This window comes from Lathyrus oleraceus, chromosome 5 (assembly GCF_024323335.1).
Source record: "Lathyrus oleraceus cultivar Zhongwan6 chromosome 5, CAAS_Psat_ZW6_1.0, whole genome shotgun sequence".
NCBI lineage: Eukaryota > Viridiplantae > Streptophyta > Magnoliopsida > Fabales > Fabaceae > Lathyrus > Lathyrus oleraceus.
The window spans coordinates 616,085,057-616,112,526 of NC_066583.1; the positions used below are offsets into that span (position 1 = coordinate 616,085,057).

General features: G+C 36.8%; 1 pseudogene; it reads left to right on the forward strand.

The window, feature by feature from the left end:
• Positions 1-15,262, forward strand: part of LOC127082427 (uncharacterized) — a 30,759-nt pseudogene extending 15,497 nt beyond the window's left edge.
• Positions 15,263-27,470: the final 12,208 nt, after the last annotated feature.

The window sequence follows — 27,470 nt, forward strand, 5'->3', positions numbered from 1 at the left end:
AGTTCTGTCATACGGTGAACTGACTTGGGGTATTTTGCTTTTTATCGCAATGTCGCGGATAGCAAGAGTCGCCACCGACTTTTCTTTTATCCAATAAGGAAAGGTGGAAAAGAACAGGAAAGACCTCAATAGATTTTGGGTTCGGGAGGTACATTATACAAAGGGAAGGTATTAGCACCCTTTGTACCCATGGTTATCCATGGGCTCTTAATTGCTGGATCACTTATATCTTTGTCTGAAAAGTGTTGGTGAATTGTTTAAAAATGTTTGAAAGAGAGTTTAACTTTGTAATGATTCTCGTATGAATGTATACAAAGTATTTATCTCGTTTGATTTTGAAAATGGTTTAGAAAAATATAACTCGGTAATGATTCTAGTATGAATGTATACCAAGTGGTGATTTTCTAGGATTTGTAAAGTGTAAAGTGTGAGGGGTGGAGAATGTTTTAGGTTATGATCCAGTAATTTAGAGTTATACCTTCCTAAGGTCGTTATGGGCATTTCCTATCCTTATGAGGGTAAAACTGTCCTTACTATTGAGAAGTAAGTAGTTTTATCCTTTGGATGTAAAAGGGTCATTGTAGGGTCATCGATAGGTCATTGAAGGCAACAGTTGTAAGGATACCTTAGCATTCGAAGGGACGATCATCATTTAACCGTAGGCTACACCGAAGGGTCATCGAGGGACAAAATCGTATTTTCGAAGGCAACATCCGAGGGACCATGATTTATTTTATGATGATTTAACCGAAGGGTCTTTGCTAAGTATATCCCCACATTCGCGGGACATGACCGTAATACCGTAAGGCAAAAGAGAGGTCCAAGATCACATATTTAAAGTCCATATTTTAAAGTTAATTAAGCAATTAGGGTGAATCTCCACATTAAATCAATACATTAAAAATAATACATTAAAATTAATACATTAAAATTAATTAATTAAAATTAATTAAGCAATTTAGGGCAGCTCTTCACAAGGGTATCCCACAAATAAAGTGGAAGACCTAAACCACAATCTTTTCCTGGGGTGTGTGAACCTTTGCAACATTCAGCAAACGGGTTAGAATACCAAATCAGGGTGCAATCGAGGATTACACCGCAAAAGAAATCACAACAGTAATATGATCAGATAAACAATGCCTGGCTATGATAAAACATGAATGAAAAATCAGAATAGAAAAGTCGGCTACTGTCAGGTTCGCGCCTGCCTCGCCTAGCGAAGGCTTAGCGAATACTCGCTTCATGCTCGCTTAGCGACGTGCTAGCGAGCGACTGCGGATTCTGGTTTTGATATCAGTACAATTTCAACCAATTTTATGCCTTATGGCTTTCATTACAGCAATTATATGGTTAATCATTTAAGGTATTCAAGTGCACACTACAATTCACATGACAAACTTAAGATATTTTCATAAATTTAATCATAATGCCATATGCAAATTAAGAACATAAGGTAGTAATAGCAATGCCAACCTGTTTGTAATCGAATTGTAACCTTGAATTGGCCGACCGGATCGAATTGAGCGGAAGTGACCTTGCTGCCGCCGGCTTTTCCTTCAGGGTTTCTCGGAATTCTCAGGGTTAGCCTCCAGGGTTTTCCGTCTGTGAGCGCGAGGGTTTGCTTGCTAGGGTTCTCCTTTTTTTTTTTCGTTTTTTCCTTCATTACTGAAGTGCTGGTATTTATAATGCTCTTTTTCATGACCTAATGGGCTCAGAATGAAGCCCGAAATTTTCTGTTGTCTGTCAGCTTCGCTAGGCGAGCTGGTAGCGAACGCGTAGCGAACGTTCGCTAGGCGAGCGTGTAGCGAACGTTCGCTAGGCGAGCGTGTAGCGAGCGCGTAGCGAACAGGCCAGTTTGGGCCATTTTCTGGATTGGACCATTCGTGAGCTGGGCCTTTGTTCCTTTAAGATCAGTGTCATAAAAATGAGTCGGAATGCCCTGCAAAATGTCTTAAAATATTAACGGGCAAATTTTGGGGTATGACAGAGTCTTTAAAATGAAATTTGATGAGCTTTTGTCTGATCTCACAAAGAAAAGTCTATTGGGGAAAGTTCTTGCATGTGAGTAACTTATTCCATATTCAATTAATCGTATTGTTATTTTCAAATTTATCATTCGTGTGTTGACTATTGTATATATTTTATATATTTATTTTTATAGATATGTATACAATTGAGTTTCAAAAGAGAGGATTATCACATGCTCACATCTTAATTTTCCTCCATCCATCTAACAAATATCCAACTCCAAGTGATATTGATCGCATTATTTCAGCTGAAATACCTGACCAAGATACCAATGAAGAGTTGTATAATTTGGTTAAAACTCACATGATTCATGGCCCGTGTGGATTTTCAAATCGATCTTCACCGTGCATGAAAGATGGAAAATATTCTAAATATTTTCCAAAACAGTTTCAGCCCGAAACAATTGTTGATCAAGATGGGTTTCCGGTATATAGAAGAAGGGACAATGGACATACAGTTCTTAAGAATGGAATTCAAGTTGATAACCGGAATGTTGTTCCATACAATGCAAAGTTGCTGACAAAGTACCAAGCTCACATAAACATGGAATGGTGCAATCAAAGTACATCGATTAAGTACTTATTCAAGTACATCAACAAAGGTTACTGCAGAATCACCGCTGCCATTGTACCGAATGATGATGGAACTTCCAACCAGCCGCAGAATATTGATGAGATCAAACAGTATATTGATTGTAGGTACGTTTCTAATATATCACTTGAAGTATGATGTCATGCAATTTATCTATTTCAACTAAAAGTGTGCAATTTTTCTTTACATGCATGGTGTAGAAAATTTTATATGTACACTGTTTTGACTATATGTGTTATAATAAAATTTATATATTCTGTCTACAATAATCATTCTATTAATTTTAAATCCACTGTCTTTCATTATATTATTTGTAGGTACGTTTCTCCGAGTGAAGCATCTTGGAGGATATTCTCCTTTCCAATCCATGGTAGAAAACCAGTTGTTGAGAGACTGTACTTTCATTGTGAAGGTCAAAATTTGGTATATTACACTGATTTTGATTGTATCAATACAGTTCTGGAAAAACCAAGTGTAACTGAATCGATGTTTACATCATGGTTCGAAGCAAATTGCAAGTATCTTGAAGCACAAAATTTAACTTACAGCAAATTTGTTTCAAAATTTGTTTATGTTAAGAAAAAAAGAGAATGGAAACCCCGTCAAAAAGGTTACACAATTGGTAGGCTTATATGGGTTCCTCCAACAACTGGCGAATTGTACTATCTTAGATTGATGCTCACACATATCAAAGGCCCCCGCAGTTATAATGATATAAAAATAGTGAATAACGTAAAATATGATACTTTCCGGGATGCCTGTTTTGCTATGGGTTTTATCGGCGATGATAGAGAATTCATTGCAGCTATTAAAGAGGCAAATCATTGGGGTTCAGGTAAATATTTGAGATTACTATTTGTTCACATGTTATTATCAGGCAGCATTAACAGGCCAAGACATGTATGGAGTAAAACATGTCATCTCTTAGCTGATGGAATACTATATGCTCAACAGCGAATTGCAAACAATAGAGGTATTATTTTTCCTATATTGTGAATTTTTATTATATTTATTTGTTTGATTCTTAAAAGTAAATTTGTTTTATAGTTTACACTTATAATTACTATTGTATAAAGGTTTGAGGTTGTCGGATGAAGAGATAATGAATTTAACATTAATTGAGATTGAACGAAATCTTCAAAGGAAGAGCCAAAGTCTAAAGGAATTTGCTGGAATGCCTTATCCAAGTGGATATGTGGTTGAGCAGTTGGGAAATAAGCTCATATACGAAGAGCGGAGTTACAATCCAGCCGAACAATTGCAAGAATACAATAATTTGTTCTTAAATCTTACAGGTAAATATGTTAAATGTTTGTAAGTTTTGTCATAATTTTATAAAGTTAACTTTTAAAGTATGATTTTATCTTACAATTTTTTTAATGTATAATTAATTTATTCACTGCATGTTTGCTATGTATTTTTTTTAAATTAGATGAGCAAAGAGGTGTATTCAAGCGAATAATGGAAGCAGTAAACAATCAACAAGGAGGCGTATTTTTTTTGTATGGATACGGTGGCACAGGGAAAACCTACATGTGGAGAACTCTAGCTTCCTACATAAGATCAAAGAAACAAATTTGTTTAACTGTTGCTTCATCGGGCATAGCTTCACTACTACTTCCAGGAGGTCGAACGACTCATTCAATGTTCAAAATTCCAATACCTACAATGGAGTCTTCTACATGTAATATCGACAAAGGTAGTGATCGTGCAGAGCTACTAAAAATGGCAAAGTTGATAATTTGGGATGAAGCTCCAATGGCACACAGATTTTGTTTTGAAGTGTTTGATAAAACCCTTAAAGACATAATGGGGCGTTCCAATTGTTCTGACAAATTATTCAGAGGGAAAGTAATTGTATTTGGTGGAGATTTTCGGCAAATATTACCAGTTATACGAAGGGGCAGCCGTTCAGATATAATACATTCTACAATAAATTCATCATACATCTGGGATCATTGTGTTGTGCTGAAGCTTACAAAGAACATGCGACTCCAACAAGCCGGCAATACTTCAAGTACATCTGAATTAGAATTGTTTTCTAATTGGATATTAAAAGTTGGCGATGGGAAATTGGAAGAACCTAACGATGGTTACACGGATATTCCTATTCCAAATGATTTCTTAATTTCTAACTATGATGATCCACTACAAGCCATTGTTAGTGAAACATATCCGAATTTTCTTAACAATTACAAGAATCCAGAATTTTTGCAATCAAGAGCTATATTGGCAGGAACAATTGAAACGGTTGACATCATAAATCAATACGTTTTGGAATTCATACCAGGTATGCGTTATCCATTGTAAACATATTTATAGATACATTCATATATTTATATGTACTAACATAGATTTATAATAATAAAATTTCAAAAATTTTCCCAAAGGTGAAGAAAAGGAATATTTAAGTTCAGATTCTGTAGACACTTTTGACGGTGAAGGAAATGAAACTTTTGATGTTTTGACCCCGGAATTTTTGAATACACTTACAACTTCCGGTCTACCTAACCACAAGATTAAATTGAAGATTGGGATCCTTATTATGTTGCTTCGAAACATTGATCAACCTGAAGGTCTCTGCAATGGAACAAGGCTTATAGTTACAAGATTGGCAAACCACATTATCGAGGCAAAGATTATATCTGGAAAGAATATTGGAGGGGTTATCTATATTCCAAGAATGGATATGACTCCAACACAATCTCCGTGGCCATTCAAAATGACTAGAAGGCAATTTCCCATAACTATATGTTATGCTATGACAATTAACAAATCTCAAGGTCAGTCATTGGATTATGTTGGATTGTATTTGCCTAGAAGTGTATTTAGTCATGGTCAACTATATTGTCATACCCCAAAATTTGCCCATTAATATTGCAAAACATTTCTCGAAGTACTCCGACTTATTTTGCAAGGCACTAACCTTAAAGGGACAAAAGCCCAGCTCACAACAGGCCCAATCCAGAAAATGGCCCAAACTAGCTTGCTCGCTAGGCGAGCAATTCCTTCGCCTAGCGAACACTTCGTTATGACACTCGCCCCAGCGAAGCATCAGATCCAGTAAAAGCCCAAACTAGCTGGCTCGCTAGGCGAGCAACTCCTTCGCCTAGCGAAGCTTGCGAACATCAGAATTTTCGGGCTTCACTCTGAGCCCATTAGGTCACAACAAGAGCATTATAAATAGCCAAGCTTCAGTCAGAAAGAGGGGGACAGAGGCGAAGACGGACAGAAACCCTGGCACAGAAACCCTGGAGGCTACCTTAGAGAGTTCCGAGTAAAGAAACCCTGAAGGCCGCTCTTCCGCTCCTCCGCTCCGAAGCTACCGCCGCCCAATTCCATCCGATACCAAGAGTGGTTAGTCCCTTCAACATCGCAGCTCGGTTGCAAACAGGTTTGCGTATCTCTAATGTTTTATGCTTTTAATCGATAATCTCTACATACATAAGGCATCATGATTAAATTTTCGGATATGTAATTTGATTTCACATGCGAATTTAAATATGCTTGAATATCCTGAATGTTTGTCCATGCTATTCCTGTAATTCAATGCCACAAAGTTCAGGGTTCCGGAGACCATGCTGCTATCAAATTCAAAACCAGCAGTCGCTCGCTAGCACATCGCTAAGCGAGCTTGTAGCGAGCACTCGCTAAGCCTTCGCTAGGCGAAGCAGGAGCGAACGAGACAGTGGCTGTTTTGTTTCTTTTCTGTTCTGCCTTATGTTTGTCTAATCAAACTTCATTATAATTCTGCTTTATTTGGCCTGACTTTATGACTGTTGTGTTTATTTTGTGGTGCGATTTTCAATTGTACTTTATCTCGATGCTCTAACCCGTGTGCTGAATTGTGTAAAGGCTTACATATTCCCGAGGAAACGGCCGGCTAGGTATTCCACCTTATGTGTGGGATATCCCTTTGGAGATGGATTCTGAATTACTTAATTTTAATGTGAAGATTCATCCTAAATTCTCTAGTTGATTTTAATGTATTGATTTCATCGATGTTAATGTGGACCTAATTACTTAATCGATTACGGCCATCTAATTAATTGTAAAACTTTGTCTTTAAATAAGTGATCTTGGACCTCTCTTTGTTACCCTACGACTACGGTATTATGGTCATGTCCCGCGAATGTGGGGATACACTTAGCAAAGACCCTTCGATTAAATCATCATGTCCCTCTAAAATAAATCATAGTCCCTCGGATGTTGCCTTCGAATATATGATTTTGTCCCTCGATGACCCTTCGTTGTAGCCTACGGTTAAATGATGATCGTCCCTCCGCATGCTAAGGTATCCTTACAAATGTTGCCTTCAATGACCTAACGATGACCCTACGATGACCCTTAAATCCAAAAGGACAAGACTACTTACTTCTCAATAGTAAGGACAGTTTTACCCTCATAAGGATAGGAAATGCCCATAAAGACCCTAGGAAGGTATAACTCTTAATTGCTTACTCACGACTTAAAATACTTTTCACACCTCACACCTTTCAAAAACATCTTTTAGAAAATCACCACTTGGTATACATTCATCATTACCGAGTTATATTTTTCTAAACAACTTTCAAAACCAAACGAGATAACCACTTTGCATACATTCATACAAGAATCATTACAAAGTTAAATTCTCTTTTCAGAACAATTTCTAAACAATTCACAAACACTTTTTCAGACAAGAAAAATAATATAAGTGATCAAGCAATTAAGAGCCCATGGATAACCATGGATACAAAGGGTGCTAACACCTTCCCTTTGTATAATGTACCTCCCGAACCCAAAATCTAATTAAGGTCTTTCCTGTTCTTTTCCGCCTTTCCTTATTGGATAAAAGAAAAGTCGGTGGCGACTCTTGCTAACCGCGACATTTGCTTTACAAAGCAAAAGCACACTAAGTCAGTTCACCGTATGACAGAACTGGAGACTCTGCTGGGGACTTACAAAGAGAGAGGTCACCTTAAAAATCATTTATGTTTTAAACTGTTCCTTCTTTTAAGGGTATTGTTGAGTGAAAGATCCTACACCCGGATCTAGTGTGCCTTAGGTAAGTAGCAATAGATCATCGCGACTATCCGGCGTATACTGGAATGGTTAAAATGATGGCTATGGTTAATGTGACACTTTGGATGTCCTGATGTTCCTCATGTTTACTTGAGGAAAATTTTGGCATTCGCGTGGTGTCATCAAAGCATTAACCAGACCTTTAGAACCCTAATTGACTCATCCTAGCCATTAGAAAGTAGTGAGATAACTGACTTCGGTTCCGACTGGGGTTGGTTGAGACTCGATACTACACTCTTTGAGATTGGACTTTAGGGAAGCTTTGGTCAACCACTTGGCGTTGCACTGAAGTGGACTTAAAGAAAGGTCGATGATCTGAGATCCTTCTAGAACCCGGTTACTATTCTAGGACAGGTTGAACCAACCAAACTTCAGTGGGGATGGTACTTACCTATGGAACTCATGCAAGCCTTAAAACTTAGGAATGATGGTTGTGTGACTTGCTTGTGCTTGTTATTTACTTAACATCATAACATCATCATAACATCATGGCATTGAACTAACCATTTCGAGGACTTAGGGATTTAACTTTGCTCTATTTTGTAAAAAAAAAAAAAAATTAAATTCCAAAAGTCCTTGAAAACATTTCATACATTGCATAGCATAACATTGCATAACGGGTGTTCTAAAGGGATCAATGTTCTCACGGTTTTCATGCAAATAGAAAAATGGACCTCGGACAAACTGTCAAAGATCTCCATGCTCAGAATGCTCAACTCCAGGAGATGATCTTGAACTTATCCAAGGGGCAGGAAGAACTGAAGGCTCTCTTGCTCGAGAAGAAAAAAGACAAGAAATCTGTGAGGCACATTAACCCGGGAAGAAGGCAGTTTACGAAGATCAATATGACTTTAGCACAAGCACTGCAGGGTATGCTAAAAGCAAATTTAATTACCCTCAGAGATCCTCCTGCAAAACCCAACACTACTTCTCCTAGTTATAATCCCAACGCCAGGTGTGCGTATCACTCCGATAGCCCCGGGCATAATACAAACGATTGTTGGTCGTTGAAGAATAAAATTCAGGATATGATCGACGCCGGAGAATTTGAATTGGATCCTCCTGAGACTCCTAATGTCATCACTGCCCCCCTGCCTAATCATGACAAGACTGTCAATGCTGTGGAAGATGCTGATAACGATTGTGACTGGGATAGCTGGATTTTCCCAACAATTGGTGACGGACTCAATAATTGGAAGGCTGAAGACACTATCCCGATTTCATTTAGTCAGGAGTAATTGTTATTGCCTATTTTAGTGTTGCAACTTTTTAGTTTTTACAATTAAACTTCTTAAAGCATTGTGTCTATGCCCGGGGCACAATAGCTAATTTGTTAAGGGTTTTGTCATTTCATAAGCATATTCATATTCAATAAATCAATGGGCTTTTTGCATTCAAATATTACGCTCTTTATCTTTCCTGTCATCTTTTAAACAAGCTATGTTTTCTTGCACACACTCACGTAACAAATTGCAGATCCATAGCCACTCTGGATCCTGTGGATAATAATTCTGCTACTGTTCATTATGACTTTGAAAATCCGATCTACCAAGCCGAGGATGGAAGCGAGGAAGATTGTGAATTCCCTGGAGAACTTGCCAGACTACTGCAAGAAGAAAAGACTATACAGCCGCATGAGGAATCAATCGAAATTGTAAATCTGGATACTGAAATAGACAAGAAAGAAGTCAGAGGTTTCTTGGGACACTTGAATTACATTGCCCGATTCATCCCACACTTGACTGCTACCTGCAAACCCATCTTCAAATTACTGAGAAAAAATCAAGAGATGGTATGGAATGATGAATACCAAGAAGCTTTTGACAAAATCAAGAAGTATCTCCAAGAACCTCCAATTCTGATGCTACCAGTTGAAGGAAGACCTCTAATCATGTATTTGACCGTGTTAGAAAATTCAATGAGGTGTGTGTTGGGGCAACATGACGAGTCTGGTCGAAAAGAGCATGCCATATACTGCCTTAGCAAAAGGTACCGACTGTGAAACAAGATACTCATAGCTCGAGAAAGCTTGCTGTGCTTTGGCTTAGGCTGCTCGCCGACTAAGACAGTATATGTTGAATCATACCACTTTATTGACTTCTAAGATGGATTCTATCAAATGTCTATTCAAGAAACCTGTTGTCTCCTGAAAGAGTTATCACTGATAATGGTACTAAACTGAACTCTGCACGCAAGTCAAAATAAAAAACCATAACTCTTCTCCGTACCGGCCAAGGATGACCGGCGCCGTGGAGGCTGCTAACAATGTCCAGAAGCTCATACAAAAGATAGCAGTAACATACAAAGACTGGTATGAGATGTTACCCTTTGCTCTCCATGCTTATCGCACTTCAGTGCGCACCTCGACAGGGGCAACTCCCTTCTCTTTAGTCTATGGAACGGAAGTCGTTTTACCAGTGGAAATTCAGATGCCCTCTCTAAGAATTATGAAAGATGCAGACTTAGATGAAGATGAATGGATTCAGACTCGACTCGATCAGATAAATTTGATTGATGAAAAGAGACTTGCGGCTGTTTGTCATGGGCAGATATATCAGAAGCGCATGACCCAGGCATTTAACAAAGAGGTCAAGAGACAGGTATATCAAATTGGCGACTTGGTGATCAAGCGTATCATTCTACCGCAAGGTGATCCCAGAGGTAAATGGACTCCCACATACGAAGGGCCATTTGTAGTTAAGAAGGTATTCTCTGGTGGAGCCATGATACTTGCTACAATGGACGGCGAAGATTTCCCGCTTCCTGTGAACGCGAACATAGTTAAAAAATACTACGCATAAAAGAGACCCGCTAGGTCGACGTATCTAGGCAAAAGTAAAGGCATCCTGGCGAACCAAAAGGGTTCGGGCAAAAATTAGGGATAAACATATAAAAATGTACACCCGGCAAGTCGAAAACCTGAAAAGGCGGCTTGGGCAAAAAAGGGTATCCTGATGGACTGAAAACCTGAAAAGGCGGTCCAGGCAAAAATTAGGGATTAAAGCGTATGACTATGTCCTGTTCCCAGTCAGCTTCACCCAAGTTCAAAGGACTGAACAAGCTAATCACTTCTATCCGACAGCAGGAGATGAGATGCTTGAAGACATAATGAGAGTAGTGGAATTAGAATCGATAGGACTTTTTTTTGCATAGCTTCCTCTTTGTTTGCCTGACAATTTCCTCTTACTAGGATTTCTGTCTCCTTGTACACAAATTACCTGTTTACGGGCCCTCTTTCAAACCAATACAATTTTATTTCCAAAAAGATGATTTCGTTTTTACTTTTCTGTTTTGTTTGCGTAAACGTCCATTGGTTTAATTTGAATTGATTTATGCATCTGAATATGATCAATGTTTACCAAAAATGCATGCCTAGAATAGCAATAGCAATTACTACACGACTTCAGGATCGAGGAGAAGGTCTAATCACGCTTCCCAATGAATCCGTTGCTAATTCTATTCCCCAACAAAAACCAGCTATTTCCCAGAAGAGGTTGGCATTACCAGACAGACTGGTCATCTCTTCCAGCCCTAGCCAGGCTCTGTTGAGTGTTTCCATCGTCAGACATAAATCAAGTATCCCCGGCTAAGGAAGGATCATCAATACAAATATCTCCGACCAGCAGACTGAGATTTATTTCCCCAGTAGAGTCTCCTGGAAGAACGTTTTAGACGCATAGTGCATTCATTACATCATTGCATAACATATACATGCATACAATGTTCGCATTTATTTCAGACGCATAATTCATTCATTACATCATTTCACAGCACACGCATGCATACAACATTTGCATCTCATGGCATGAAGCTAACTTTATTTTTCAGGTCAATTATCCTCTTGATACAATCAGAACAAAGGTCCATTCAGACGGACATCTTTATCAATTACATTCAGGATTCAACTACATCTTTCAGATATACTCCATGTCAACATTCATTCTGACATCCTCATAACGATGGCATCTATAAGCCCATCCCAGACATTTATTGCAAATACACCATATACAAATACTATCAGATATAGCCTAGCGTACGGTTTATTCTGATTCAGCTCAACATATGACTCCTTCAACTCAGAGACGATCTAATGTATGATCCATTCTGACCTTCAACAACTCAGATACGGTCTAATGTACGACCCAGTTAGACCTTCATCTCCTCAGATGCTACCTAGTGTACGGTACATTTCTGAAGTGTAGTCTAGCATATGACTACCCCCTTTTATCATCAGATTCAGCCTAATGGACGACTCATTCTGCTCAGATACGATCTAATGTACGACCCAGTTAGACCTTCATCTCCTCAGATGCTACCTAGTGTACGGTACATTTCTGAAGTGTAGTCTAGCATATGACTACCCCCTTTTATCATTAGATTCAGCCTAATGGACGGCTCATTCTGCTCAGATACGGTCTAATGTACGACCCAGTTAGACCTTCATCTCCTCAGATGCTACCTAGTGTACGGTACATTTCTGAAGTGTAGTCTAGCATATGACTACCCCCTTTTATCATCAGATTCAGCCTAATGGACGGCTCATTCTGCTCAGATACGGTCTAATGTACGACCCAGTTAGACCTTCATCTCCTCAGATGCTACCCAGTGTACGGTACATTTCTGAAGTGTAGTCTAGCATATGACTACCCCCTTTTATCATCAGACTCAGCCTAATGGACGGCTTATTCTGCTCAGATACGGTCTAATGTACGACCCAGTTAGACCTTCGTCTCCTCAGATGCTACCTAGTGTACGGTACATTTCTGAAGTGTAGTCTAGCGTACGACTACCCCCTTTCATCATCAGACACAGCCTAACGGACGGCTCATCCTGCAACTCCAATACGGTTTAGCATAAGACCCATTTGGATCTTCAAGTCAGATACGATCTAGCATACGATCCGGTCTGATCTTCTATCCCCAGTGAAATCACCCGCTTAATGGAGGTCTCATTTTGCAACTCAGAGACGATCAAGCGTACGATCCATTCTGATTTTTCATCCTCGGCAAAGTCATCCGCCTGATGAACAACTCACTCTGGTATTCAGATACGGTCTAGCATATGATCCATTCTGATCCCTTATCCCCAGCAGCGTGTAACACACTCTGACTCCCCAACGAAGTCAACAGCATAATGGAGGACTCATTATACGGTCTAACGTACGACCCGGTATGACACCCATGTCTTCAGATATCGTCTAACGTACGACACAATTTGAAGCTCCCATCATCAAACTTCCTGGATGACATCGTTAAGCCCACCTCCCGATTGACAAGTGCAAATTTTTGGGGCATTCTAGTGTTCAATAATCTTCCACCTCCAGACCACGAACGGCATACTTGCCATCCTAACTCTCTCGGTTCAAGAATATTGAACAGGGGCAGCTGTCATACCCCAAAATTTGCCCATTAATATTGCAAAACATTTCTCGAAGTACTCCGACTTATTCTGCAAGGCACTAACCTTAAAGGGACAAAAGCCCAGCTCACAACAGGCCCAATCCAGAAAATGGCCCAAACTAGCTTGCTCGCTAGGCGAGCAATTCCTTCGCCTAGCGAACACTTCGTTATGACACTCGCCCCAGCAAAGCATCAGATCCAGTAAAAGCCCAAACTAGTTGGCTCGCTAGGCGAGCAACTCCTTCGCCTATCGAAGCTTGCGAACATCAGAATTTTCGGGCTTCACTCTGAGCCCATTAGGTCACAACAAGAGCATTATAAATAGCCAAGCTTCAGTCAGAAAGAGGGGGACAGAGGCGAAGACGGACAGAAACCCTGGCACAGAAACCCTGGAGGCTACCTTAGAGAGTTCCGAGTAAAGAAACCCTGAAGGCCGCTCTTCCGCTCCTCCGCTCCGAAGCTACCGCCGCCCAATTCCATCCGATACCAAGAGTGGTCAGTCCCTTCAACATCGCAGCTCGGTTGCAAACAGGTTTGCGTATCTCTAATGTTTTATGCTTTTAATCGATAATCTCTACATACATAAGGCATCATGATTAAATTTTCGGATATGTAATTTGATTTCACATGCGAATTTAAATATGCTTGAATATCCTGAATGTTTGTCCATGCTATTCCTGTAATTCAATGCCACAAAGTTCAGGGTTCCGGAGACCATGCTGCTATCAAATTCAAAACCAGCAGTCGCTCGCTAGCACATCGCTAAGCGAGCTTGTAGCGAGCACTCGCTAAGCCTTCGCTAGGCGAAGCAGGAGCGAACGAGACAGTGGCTGTTTTGTTTCTTTTCTGTTCTGCCTTATGTTTGTCTAATCAAACTTCATTATAACTCTGCTTTATTTGGCCTGACTTTATGACTGTTGTGTTTATTTTGTGGTGCGATTTTCAATTGTACTTTATCTCGATGCTCTAACCCGTGTGCTGAATTGTGTAAAGGCTTACATATTCCCGAGGAAACGGCCGGCTAGGTATTCCATCATATGTGTGGGATATCCCTTTGGAGATGGATTCTGAATTACTTAATTTTAATGTGGAGATTCATCCTAAATTCTCTAGTTGATTTTAATGTATTGATTTCATCGATGTTAATGTGGACCTAATTACTTAATCGATTACGGCCATCTAATTAATTGTAAAACTTTGTCTTTAAATAAGTGATCTTGGACCTCTCTTTGTTACCCTACGACTACGGTATTATGGTCATGTCCCGCGAATGTGGGGATACACTTAGCAAAGACCCTTCGATTAAATCATCATGTCCCTCTAAAATAAATCATAGTCCCTCGGATGTTGCCTTAGAATATATGATTTTGTCCCTCGATGACCCTTCGTTGTAGCCTACGGTTAAATGATGATCGTCCCTCCGCATGCTAAGGTATCCTTACAAATGTTGCCTTCAATGACCTAACGATGACCCTACGATGACCCTTAAATTCAAAAGGACAAGACTACTTACTTCTCAATAGTAAGGACAGTTTTACCCTCATAAGGATAGGAAATGCCCATAAAGACCCTAGGAAGGTATAACTCTTAATTGCTTACTCACGACTTAAAATACTTTTCACACCTCACACCTTTCAAAAACATCTTTTAGAAAATCACCACTTGGTATACATTCATCATTACCGAGTTATATTTTTCTAAACAACTTTCAAAACCAAACGAGATAACCAGTTTGCATACATTCATACAAGAATCATTACAAAGTTAAATTCTCTTTTCAGAACAATTTCTAAACAATTCACAAACACTTTTTCAGACAAGAAAAATAATATAAGTGATCAAGCAATTAAGAGCCCATGGATAACCATGGATACAAAGGGTGCTAACACCTTCCCTTTGTATAATGTACCTCCCGAACCCAAAATCTAATTAAGGTCTTTCCTGTTCTTTTCCGCCTTTCCTTATTGGATAAAAGAAAAGTCGGTGGCGACTCTTGCTAACCGCGACATTTGCTTTACAAAGCAAAAGCACACTAAGTCAGTTCACCGTATGACATATATGTTGCAATATCAAGGGTCAAAAGTAAAAAAGGGCTTAAGATATTAATCCATGACAAGGATAACCATCCATTGAATTCTACAACAAACGTCTTGTTCAAAGAAGTTTTTGAAAACTTATAAAACGTAAGTTTTTCATTAGTTATATTATATCAACAAATGTCGTTGTTTATTATTAGAATTTTATTGAATGAGTTGTATAAAATATACATTATGTTTTAACATTTGTTTATATGGATGTAATTGTTTTTTACAGGGTAATGAATCATCACTTCCTAAAAGGTTGCGGGCAGGTTTTGTATAAACCCAGTTTTTTAAGGACCAAAGAATTGTACGAAGTTAAATCATTTTTGTTGCTGGACTTATTTCTCACAATTTTAACTAAAATTGTGAACCTTTTGTTTCAATATCTTTTGTTGCATTAAACCTTACTGTATCAATTGCAATTAATTTCAACATTTGGTAGTATTCATTACTATATTTTAAAACAAATGAGGTTCTGGTATTTCTTTTACATGGTTTATGTATTTTGGTTAAATAATCATTTATTATGAAGGTTAATATTTGCGTTTTTATACCTCAAATTAGTAACAGATTGGAAAATTTCATCCATTACTAAATAAATATATTTTTATTTCTTATGTCCAAAATCTCAATGATAAATGGAATGTTTATTCATAACATTAACAATGGAATGTTTATTATATATCAATATACCAATAAATTGTAAAAATATTTTTGTATTATATTTTTTGATTATTTCCTTAATATAGTATACAAAAAAATTAAGCAAATTATATTACTATAAATTAATAATGTTTTACTTTATTATGTCCCAAACTGAAAAAAGTTATTTGTGGAAATTTTTTGAACTCATTCATTGATCATTTAACATCCATTACATTAAAAAAAACTCTTATGCAATAAATTTGTGTACGTTGATCCAACCATATATATATATATAAACAAAAAAATATATTATATTTTAATTTTTTTAAAATAAATTATTGCACTTGCGCGACCCGTGCGAACGCACGGGTCCTTTACTAGTTCTGTTCATAAAAAAATTCTTCTTCTCCTTCCCTTGAAACCTATTGTCTATTGATCAAACATTGTCTTTGCGGCTCAACCTCTCTGAATTTGACATCGTCTGGATTCTGAACACCTATAAACAACATACATCCCGGCGTCCCGCGTACGGAGCGTCAAAGCCTTTCATCTCTGTCCGTTTCCAATTCCAAGTTTTGTCATTTTGTTTATCGATTATCTTTTTCTATATTTATTTTAGAGTAATTTCTTTAATATTTAATTATTATTTTTATTTTGATTATTTACAAAAAAAAATGTCAAATAGAAAGTATGAATCTGGTTTTAAAAACTGAAGAAAAAACGAAAAGTTGAAAAATTATTTTTATTTTTATTTTGATTTTTATTTTGTTATTGTTCATAAAAAGGACGTAAAATCAAGTTTAATAGATGAAAATGTGATAGAACAATCACGGTTAGATAATACTGACAACGGTGTAGAGCAACCACCTAGAGATGATACTGACAATATTGAAAATGTGATAGAACAATCACATATAAATAATAATGACGACATAAATAGTCATAATTTTGATCAAGAACTAGAAGATAATATTTTAGAAATAGAAATAGAAGGGAATGTTGAGCATAATAACACTTCTAGTGAAGTACCTACAAATATTGATGACCCCGAACTATGAAAAAATATTGATGAAAAATTTAGAGATTTAATGATAGAAAAGGGTCCTATCAGACATGATAATTTTCAATGAAATTGAAGTGTTAGAATTGCCTAATTATAAAATTATGATAAATAATTTTACAGCTAAAAAAAATTAAAAGATTAATATAAAAATTGATATTTTATATAATATTTCAGGCATTCAACTTTAGTTTCTAGATTTAATTTCATTCTTATAAATAACTATATATAAACATTGGTAAATACATGCCGAGTAGTACCATTTTTGTGATGTAGAAAACGTAGGCGTATAATGACAATGACTTTTGGAAGCAAAATTTTTGGTTGTAGTTAGGTGTAAAATGCATATGAGAATGTTCACAAGTAGAAAAAATTGAATTGGCAAACGATTATGGTTGGAACAAAAAAGTGAGGGGTGCTAATAGTATTGTCTTAGGATGTTCCTGTCATGTGTTTATTGCTGGTCCAATTGTAATTTTTTTTAAGAGGCAAAACTTTAATAAAACCCTCACCATGTTATAGTTATGTTTGTTTGTTTTTAATAACATGTTAATGTAATAATGTCAGGTGGGGAATGTATATTGGATAATGAATTAATGATGTAATTTATGCCTAATGAATTAATGATGTATTGGATAATTACTCATGTTCGTTTGTTTTTTATTATCAGTTTTGGTCATAGTTCAAACTGCTTTAATATTTATCGATAATTTTATATTCTATTTTATTTTTGAAATATTTAATGTTTTTATCTAACTATATACAAAGGACAATATATTTAGGGGATTGGAGAATTTGAGATGATATATTTTTCTTTCAAAAAATATTTTTTTTATTTTTTTTCTATTAAAATTATTTTATAAATGAATAATTTCTCAATATTTTTAAAAAAATATTAAATAATGGTAACTTCTCACAATTTATATAATATTTTTATTTCGCCATTTATAAAGTCTAATCATCAAGTTCATTACACAAATAATATAAATTAAAAAGAAATAAAAAAAATATTTATTTATATTTTTCACATGTGTGTTCTTTAAAAAAATCCTAACGAACAGGTACAAAAGAGTATGTTTGGACACTAGTATTGAATAACATATTTTTAATTAATAATTTTTTTTTGTTTAAGTGTAGTTTTAGACCTAAATAATATTCATTATTTTTAATAAACTTTTCAAAAAAAAATTAAAATCATTTTCATCTTCAAATATTTATCTTTTTTCAATTTATTGAAGAACACAAAAAATTATAATACATAAATTTAGACAAAGTTGATTATATATATATATATATATATATATATATATATATATATATATATATATATATATATATATATATATATATATATATATATATATATATATATAGTAACTTTTCATTGTTTCTAATCTGGATCGATTAAAGGCTTAAATGACCAAGACTCAATCCATCTCAAATCTATTTTATTTGGTTTGAGGTATAAAAGTCAGTTCACACGCTGAGTGCAAGGTATAATTCCCGATCTCCATTTTCACTATATTCCAGTCCGCGCTGCCATAAAGGAGATCGAAGCAACCGTTCAAGATCACCAGTTTTCCAATTGAATTCATTTCTGATTCCCGAACGGAATAATGACACATTATGTTGGAATCAATTTCTGATTCCTACGATTTTCACGAATTCACATTCACTCTCCAACCTCATAGTGCGAACATAAAACTTCTAGATTTATATTCTTACGATTTCATATCAAGATCTCCAATTTATGATTCGCAACCTCTTCAGTTCACTAAATCAAGAGTGTTCAAAGTGGAATGCGAAGATCCATCACATTTGATTTAGACGATTATCGTTTCAACGACCATTCTTCGAAATCCAAATCTTTGATTCTGTTAGAAGCTCCACAAAACAACATAATGAAGAATTTATATCCAGATCTAGGTTTATGTCGAGGTCTAAAGGCAAGAACCATGAAGGCCAGGTCGGAGATTCACGATCCTCCCTCCAATCTAACATCGTCTGTACTCTCCGTCGTTGTTGGGGTACTTACAGAAACAACATCACAATATATGATAAGTTCATAATAACATCGTGCATAAAATAAACATTGGGGGCGCCTATCATGGGTACTAAAGGATCTTAGACTTGCATCCAGATCCTCATCAGGGTAAGTCCAGTAAGTCGGAATAGAGCAAGCTTATTCAACTGCTCCCTTTCTATATCTCTTAGGTTAATAGCCTCGGGGAAGCAGTTGATTTCAGTGACAACCTACTGATTAACTACTTGCCGCTACTATTCTGGGGCGATATATCAAGAAGAATAAGCTATGGACCTAAAGTTGATTAGAATATCAAAAAATGGATGGGGTTATCTTACCATGTAATCCCATACTCCTGACCAACATCACTGTCCCAAAGGAGGAGGGATATTCGACCTCTCCCCGCATTGGTCAATGAGACAGGCCTCCCAAGGGAAGTCGTCCACATCTATTGTCACACTGGGTTAAGGGGAAGATGATCATCAAACCGGATCACCCAGAGACATGCCATTACCCACTGTCATACCCCAATTTTCCTCTCATTCAATAAACCAATGCATACATGCATTTCATTTTGCATCACGCCTAAAATGTCAACCATAATAAATTATCAGATCTACAGACTGATCGGTCGAATCGTTTCTCAAAAGTACATGAAATTAGTGGCCAATTTTTTTTTAAAATCGAGCTTGCAGACTTCAGTTTTATTGATCTACAGTTCATGTAGTTTAACCTAGCATGCTCGTTTTATTTTTCGGCTCCTTTTTTGGTCTCACTTTGATCAGCTTGTTCTACCGATTATGTTTTACTTTAAGATTTGATAAAAAAACTGTCTATTTTCCAGAAGTTTATTTCGTGTTGGTCATTTTAGTGCACCCAGTTTAATTTTTCAAGTATTTTTGTGCCCGGTTTTTTATTCATTTTGAGTCCTTTTATTTTTATTTTTTCGCCCAAGTGTACGAAATAAATAATTAGAAATTTCTATGTTTTTGTTTCGAGTTAATTTTGATTATTTATGTTAATGTAATTTTATTTAATTTAATTTGTTTCTAACTTTTTTACACTAAGTGACACTCCAAGGAGGCATTTATTGAATTTTAGCAACCCTAGGTGACATGCATATATTATTACTGATGAAAAAAATGGAGAGACACACACCATTTTAGTGAGACCCGACACCCACTTGTCCTCAATTCACTCTCTCAATTTCAGAAATCAAATGAAGTAGAGAAAAAGTTGAGAAAAAAGAGGATACATTTTCACTATCTTCATCTTTGATTCCTCACATAACCAACTTCTGTCTTCTTCCCACATACACAAATATCCACTCCCTCTTAACATAATCTCTCTTTTCTACTCAAAAAACAACATTACCTTCACCATTTTATCAGCATTCAATAACGATTCATTCACAACAATATCTTCTACTTCATAAAACCACCATATTTCATAACAACAACCATTAACACACATCATTTTTCACACTTCATAAACAACTCACTACCATAACACCTTCTTCCATCTAACCTCATAAACCAACAAACTTCACAACAACAAAAAAACCCACCCATACAAACCAAAACACATAACAACCAAACAACATATTTCCCTCACAACACCATAAAAAGCTTCATTCTCACCACTCAACACAACTCTCAAATTCTTTTAAAAAATACTACATAACATAAACCGTGGAACCTCCAACTCAAGCGTTGTAGCACCACCACCAAGAACCTTGCTACTGTTATCTCAAATTTTCAATACTAGTATTAATGTGATAAAAATCATGTAATAATAACTTTAGTGTAAATTCAAAATAGTGAATAATGGCCATAAGGATTTTGAAAAATGTGACTTGTCGACAAAGAATGTCACTGTGGTCGAAATTGCAGTCGGACAAGGATTAAAGAGTTGGGGACTTAGAAAAATTCAGAGTTTCAAGACATTCTCTATGCAGTCGAATGACGTGTAAATTGATAAGATTAAACGGTTACTGAAAGATACATGGAAGCTTTTCGAAGGCGAAATTTGCATGGGATTGAAGAGATGGCATGCTATGTGTAGTCGACCATTGTAGACGGTTACCCTATGATTAATATACAAGTAGTGTTAACTTTAAGTTTTATGGGTCCGCAGTTGTATGCAATTCTACATAACTCAAACCATCTATGTGATTGAGAAAACATTTTTAGAATGCACGCATGCGTTCCATTTTTTACAAATTAAAGCCTTTTATATTTGAATAAATTCTGCATTTTCAGTCATTATTTCTTATGTATTTCGATTTCAATTTAAATTCCAGTCATAACTTTTAAACTACATTTCAATTTTCAGTTATTATTTTCAAACTACACATTTCAACATTTATGTCAAAAGAATTTAAAGTTCATGATTCACACAAAATATGTTTTGGATCTTTTCGAGTTTAATCCTTTAAGTAAATTAAAACTTGTTTTTGTTCACTAAATTTCACGATAAACAAATGACACACCCGGTGGGACCTTTTTTTGTGAATATATACCTTTTTTTTAAAAATTCTTATTTTTAAGTTATACATTTAAGAAACTTCTTATATCGTAAGAGTGATGAGATTGAGGAGTGGTAGGATAACCAAAAGAAAAGTAGAAATCCAATGAGGAGAAAAGTTAGGAAGATAGTTAATCCCAGAAACAACAATAATGGAGAATAACCAATCAATAGCACTGGGGCAGGCACGGTGTCTGCAAGTTCAACTGAACCAGTCGCCTCTATTGCTAGCATGATGGCCATACCGTCAACGATGATTATGCCATCAAATCCAGAAGAAGGGGTGCTTTTTTCCCCTTCGATAATGCAGAGTCACCTAGTGACTCCTAAACCGACTATGGAAATGGATTATAGACATTTTCTCATTAATTTCATAATGCCCGTGTCAGGGTGTGAACAACCTTATGGTATGCCAACATCAATGATGGAAAGCCTACATACTAACCCTTCGACATTTACTAACAATGTTATGAATGTATATTCACCAATATTGGCATCTGGCTCTGCCATAGGCAACCTTGGTCGAACCATACAACCCCAAGTAGGGATGGGACTTGGTTCCCAAGCAACGCCAACACTTACTACAAATTCTATGATGGCGATGAGATAGTAGATGGATGAAAGTAACCATGATATGGTTAATACGCTTACTTAGCAAATGGGTACCATATTTAACCTATTGATTTAAAATACGAATAAGAGTTACCAACAGTTGTCAACTCAAATGAATCAAATGGATGAGTTCTTTGGCGCTCCACCAACATCGATTTAACCCATTGTACAACCTCAATTAGTTAAGAAAATTCGAAATAAAGGGATAGCCTGTGAGGAAAACACGGTGAATTAGGGGAAACAATTTTTTTCCCAGGTAATCGAACAAGGGAGGCCTAAAGAGACCGAATGACCACCAATTTTGGTAGTGAATCAAGACCAAGACGCTGACCAAGTGGTTCGTCAAGTTCGACAAGAGAATCTGTTAGGATAAAACAATTTTGCAACCATAGTCGAAAGAATAATGGCGCAAAATGGTGTCAGCATAGGCCTATAGAAGCCAAATTATATGTTTCTTTTCTCGAAGTATGTTTTGCAAACTGAACTCCCAAGGGGATGGAAAGCCCATGAGTTCACCAAATTTGCTGGTGATACTAATGAGTTGACAGTTGAGCATATTACTCAATATTTGAATGAGGCGGAGGACATAGTGAATAATGAAAACTTAAGGATGATATATTTTCATAGTTCCCTTACAAAGAATGCCTTTACGTTGTTTACTACGATTCCCACGCATTTTATAAATGATTGGACTCGTTTGGAAAGGTTGTTCCATGAACAATTCTATATGGGGAAATCTAAGATCAGTCTAAAAGAATTATTGAGTGTGAAACAAAATTTGCTGAAACAATTGATGACTACCCTAATAGCTTTAGAATCTTAAAAACAAGGTGCTTTACTTAAGTTTCTGAACATGAACTTGTAAAAATGGCCGCTGGAGGATTAGATTATTTTATTAGGAAGAAGTTTGCACATAATATCTAAGAGATATGGCTCAGCTAGCGGACAGATTTCAACATGTCGAACACTTGAAGGCAGAGAAAGCCAGAGTTAACAAAGTTAACAGAGCAAATGGCCTATGTCGATATGGGAGACAATGACTTGATATCAGATATCGAGTATGACCATATCAAATAAAGTGAGGTTGATATGGCCGAATTAAATTCGAACCCTCCATATATATGTAAACTGCTTACACCTGCAAATGGGAAGAACCCTTCTGAACCTGAGAAAAATGATAAGTTCCCTAAGAAAGCCTATACCTTCGATGTGACCAAATTTGATGAAATTTCGACTTATTGTTTGTAGGTGGCCAGGTACTAGTTCCACCAGGCGCAAAAGTTTCGCCATTAGAGAAAAGAAAGAAACGAGGGTTTTGTGAATATTATAATTTTCTAGGGCATAAAACCTCACAATGTTTTATTTTCAAGGATCTTGTTTAGAATGCTTTGAAATACGAAAGACTCAAGTTCACTAAAGGCAAAGCTCCAACGAAGATCGACTCCGACCCACTATAACTCGGGGAAACCAATGTTGCTGAGCTTGTAGGAATCAACATGGTTGAGATCACTGATTTCGACATGAAGGAAGAGGATGAATCTTTCATGAGCATTGAGATTGAAGTTGTTTATCATAAGGCTGGCGAAGGTTTTCTTTAATTCCTCCACCGATGCAAAGCTGAGGATTTGGAAGTTATGTTGTGCCCTAGGTGCAATTCTATTTTTGACAAGAGAGTTGCAAAGAAAGTGGAAAGTGCCCAGCAGGAAAAGAAGAAGGAAAACTGGAGGAGGAGCAAGCATGAGTCTATTTCGATAAGAGGGGAGTTCCTTAGAAAAAGGAGCAGTTTCCTAACCACCAGAGAGGCAAGCCTTGCATTTACGTACCATCATTTAATGCTCCGCAAGGGAGATGGTCGAAGCCTGTTTGAAAGGATCAGTCTGGAAATCAGAGGTGGAGGAATATCGAAATGGCTCGAGACTCTTTAATAACCTATCGAGAAAATTTCCAGGTATCAGAGAGGCGCTCATATGGTGCTAGTAACTATATGGGGAAGAACCCTATGTTAAGGACTCATTGAGAAGATTTCATAGGAAGAAGAAGAGGGAAGACATTTGTTTTCACCTAAACAAGTTAAGTCGAAGGGAAAAAAGAAGGAGGAATTACCATCTAAGTAGGATGATTAGTTACTCATAATTTTTGAGACGAGGTCGGAAGAGGATTTCGATGTGTTGTGTAATGTCATATTGGTACTCCCAAGGGAGTATGATTGTGCCATCGAAGTTTCTAAACCAACGGATTGTGAGGAGTAGGAAATGATAAAGTACAAATCTGTATACTATTTCTTCATGAATAACAACTGAATTGAGAAACATAACGTAGTTTTCGAGAGATCTCGCGAAGGAATGAAAAGTCATTTGAAGCCCCTTTTTATGAGGGAAAAAGTTGAAGATACAACGGTGAATAAAATTCTTGTGGATGGAGGAGTTGTGGTGAATCTGATGCCCCACTTTTTGCTGAAGAAGATTGGAAAATATGACACGAAATTAAGACCATATTACATGATGCTCTCAAATTACGAAGGAAAAACAAGCCAGACAATGGGTGTTATCCAAGTTGATGTGATAATGGGGTCTATAACTGGCTCCTTGGTACGGAGTGGATACATGGAGTGGGGATAGTACCTTCGCCACTTCATCAAAGAATAGAGAAATGAAGGAACGATATAATAGTTGAGAATGTAGAGGAATATCAAGGATATTACATTGCACTCTTGTAGGGTTTACATACATGCCTTTGGGAGAGGCATTTTACTCTCTTAAATTCCACCCAACCCATGGATTTACATGGGACAAAGAACTTATGGGTGAAAGGTATTATGACACCATCCAGCAGATTGGAAGGGGGACGAATTCGACGAAGATGTCTTAGTTTGATGCATTAGAACGAATTTTAGCTTATGTAGCCAAAAATAGTCTAAAAGCAGCCTTAGAGGCCAAGATACCACATATGGCTATCGAAGGCAACGAGTTAGAGGTGTTAGACATGGGGAAGACGATGGCTTGAAAATCCAAAGGCTATATTTCATCTACAATGATGAGCCTTTGGGCTTCGAAAAGGATCCCAACGCATCAGTAACAAAGATGTAGCCCCATAATCCATTGAAGTAAGTCGATTTGGGTGATGGAATCGTTAAGAGGCCAACATATATCATCACCAACATCAACCCAAGTCTAAGGTTAGATGTGATTAAATTACTTCATGAATTTAAAGATTTCTTTGCTTGGGATTATAACAAAATTCCAAGTTTGAGGAGGGACTTGGTGGAGTTAAAACTACCAATAAAGCCTGTGAAAAAGCCGGTCAAACAAATTCCTAGAAGGTTCGCACCAGAGGTGATGCGCAAAATAAAAGAGGAGATTGAAAGACTCCTAAAAAGAAAGTTCATAAGGATGGCGAGGCATGTCGAATGGCTTGAAAATGTTGTTCCAATGATTAATAAAAACGGAACATTAAGGGTTTGCATCGACTTCGGAGATTCGAATGCAGCAACCCTAAAAGACGGCCAATGTATGTCACTGAAATGTTGGTCGACTCAACTGCGGGTTTTGAATATCTCAGTATGCTAGATGGTTATTCTGGTTATAACCAAATTTTTATTGCTGATGAAGATGTGCCGAAGACGGAAGCACAAACTAAAAATGAATCCTCTTAAGTGTGTTTTTTGTGTGCGGGCTGGAGACTTCCTTGGACTTGTTGTCCATAAAAAGAAATCAAGATTAATCAGACTAAGACTAAGGCCATCATAGAAACTTAACCTGCTCCAACTAAGAAGGAGCTCCAATCTTTATTAGGGAAGATTAATTTTTTAAGGAGGTTTATCTCGAACCTTAGTGGCAAGATTCGACCATTCTCGCCACTACTTCGATTGGAGAAGGGTGTTCAACGAAATAAAGGAGTACTTAATGAATCCTCCAATTTTGTCCCCTCCTATTAGAAATAGATGCACGAGGTTGTATATTTTTGTGTCGGACTTGACTATAGGAAGCATGTTAGCACATGAAGATGATAATGGTGTCGAAAGGGCCATTTATCACTATAGTCGGGTCTTGAACAATGCAGAAACTAGGTATAGTCTTAGAAAAGATGTGACTTTGCTTGTATTTCTCCTGTATGAAATTGAAACATTATATAAAACTAGTTGATCTGTATGTGTATTTACATTTCGACGTTATTAAACACATGTTATCTAAACCAATTTTGCATAGTCGAATTGGAAAATGGGATCTTACCCTGATAGAATATTCCCTAACATATGTCCCTTTAAAGGAAATGAAGGGACATGTGGTCGCTGGCTTTATCGTCGATAATGCGATAGTCGAGGCACCTCAAAATTATTTGGATCCAAAACCTTGGAAGTTATACTTCGATGGCTCCATCCATAGAAATGGAACAGGCATTGGAACTTTAATAATTTCATCTTATAAGATCCCGACGAAGTTTAAATATAGAATTAACGACTCTTTCTCAAATAATGAGCCTGAGTACGAAGCTTTAATAGTTGGTCTCGAGATCTTGTTAGATTTAAAGGTAAAAAGAGTTGAGATAAGAGGAGGCTCTGAATTGGTTTTCAAGCAGATAACAAAAGAGTACAAACATATTAAGGATAACTTAATCATGTACTTTATTATAGCCAACTGACTAATCAATTGCTTTGATTATGTGGATATCCAACATGTTCTTCGACTGGAAAATCAAAAGGCGAATGAATTAGCACAAATTGCTTCAGGATACAAAGTGTCAAAAGAGAAGTTAGAGAATTTGGTTGAGGTACGAGGAAGAGTAAAATCGATAAGGTTGTCTCCTTCAGATCTAACAATGACGAAGTTAGGGCCAACAAATCCTGAAATTTTTTGAAGTCTTTGCCGTCGAAAATTTGACTAATATCGATTGGCGAAGATCAATAGTCGAATACTTAGAGAATCCGACATGATCAACTGATCAAAAGCTTAAGTATAGATCTCTGAGTTATGTTATCATAAGGAACAAATTGTTCAAAAAGACACATGAGGGTGTTGTACTCAAATGCCTTGGTGAAAATAAGGCGTATTTAGATGTCTCGAATGTTCATAGCGGATCATGTGGTGACCATCAAGTGGGGCAAAAGATGAGATGGTTGTTGTTGACAAGGTGTTTACTGGCCTACTATGCTAAAGGATTGTATCTAATTCACTAAGGGTTGTCAAGAGTGTCAAGTACATGCAGACATTCAACATGTCCATGCAAGAGAATTACATGCAATTGTGAAGCCATGGTCATTCAGAGGTTGGGCATTGAGTTTAATTGTTAAAATACGACCATCATCATATAAAAGTCAGAAATATATTTTTGGCGGCTATTGATTATTTTACTAAGTGGATAGAAGTGATTCCCTTAGTTAATGCTAACCAAGAAGCAGTAATAGAGTTCATTCATAAACATATTATTTATAGATTTGGAATTCC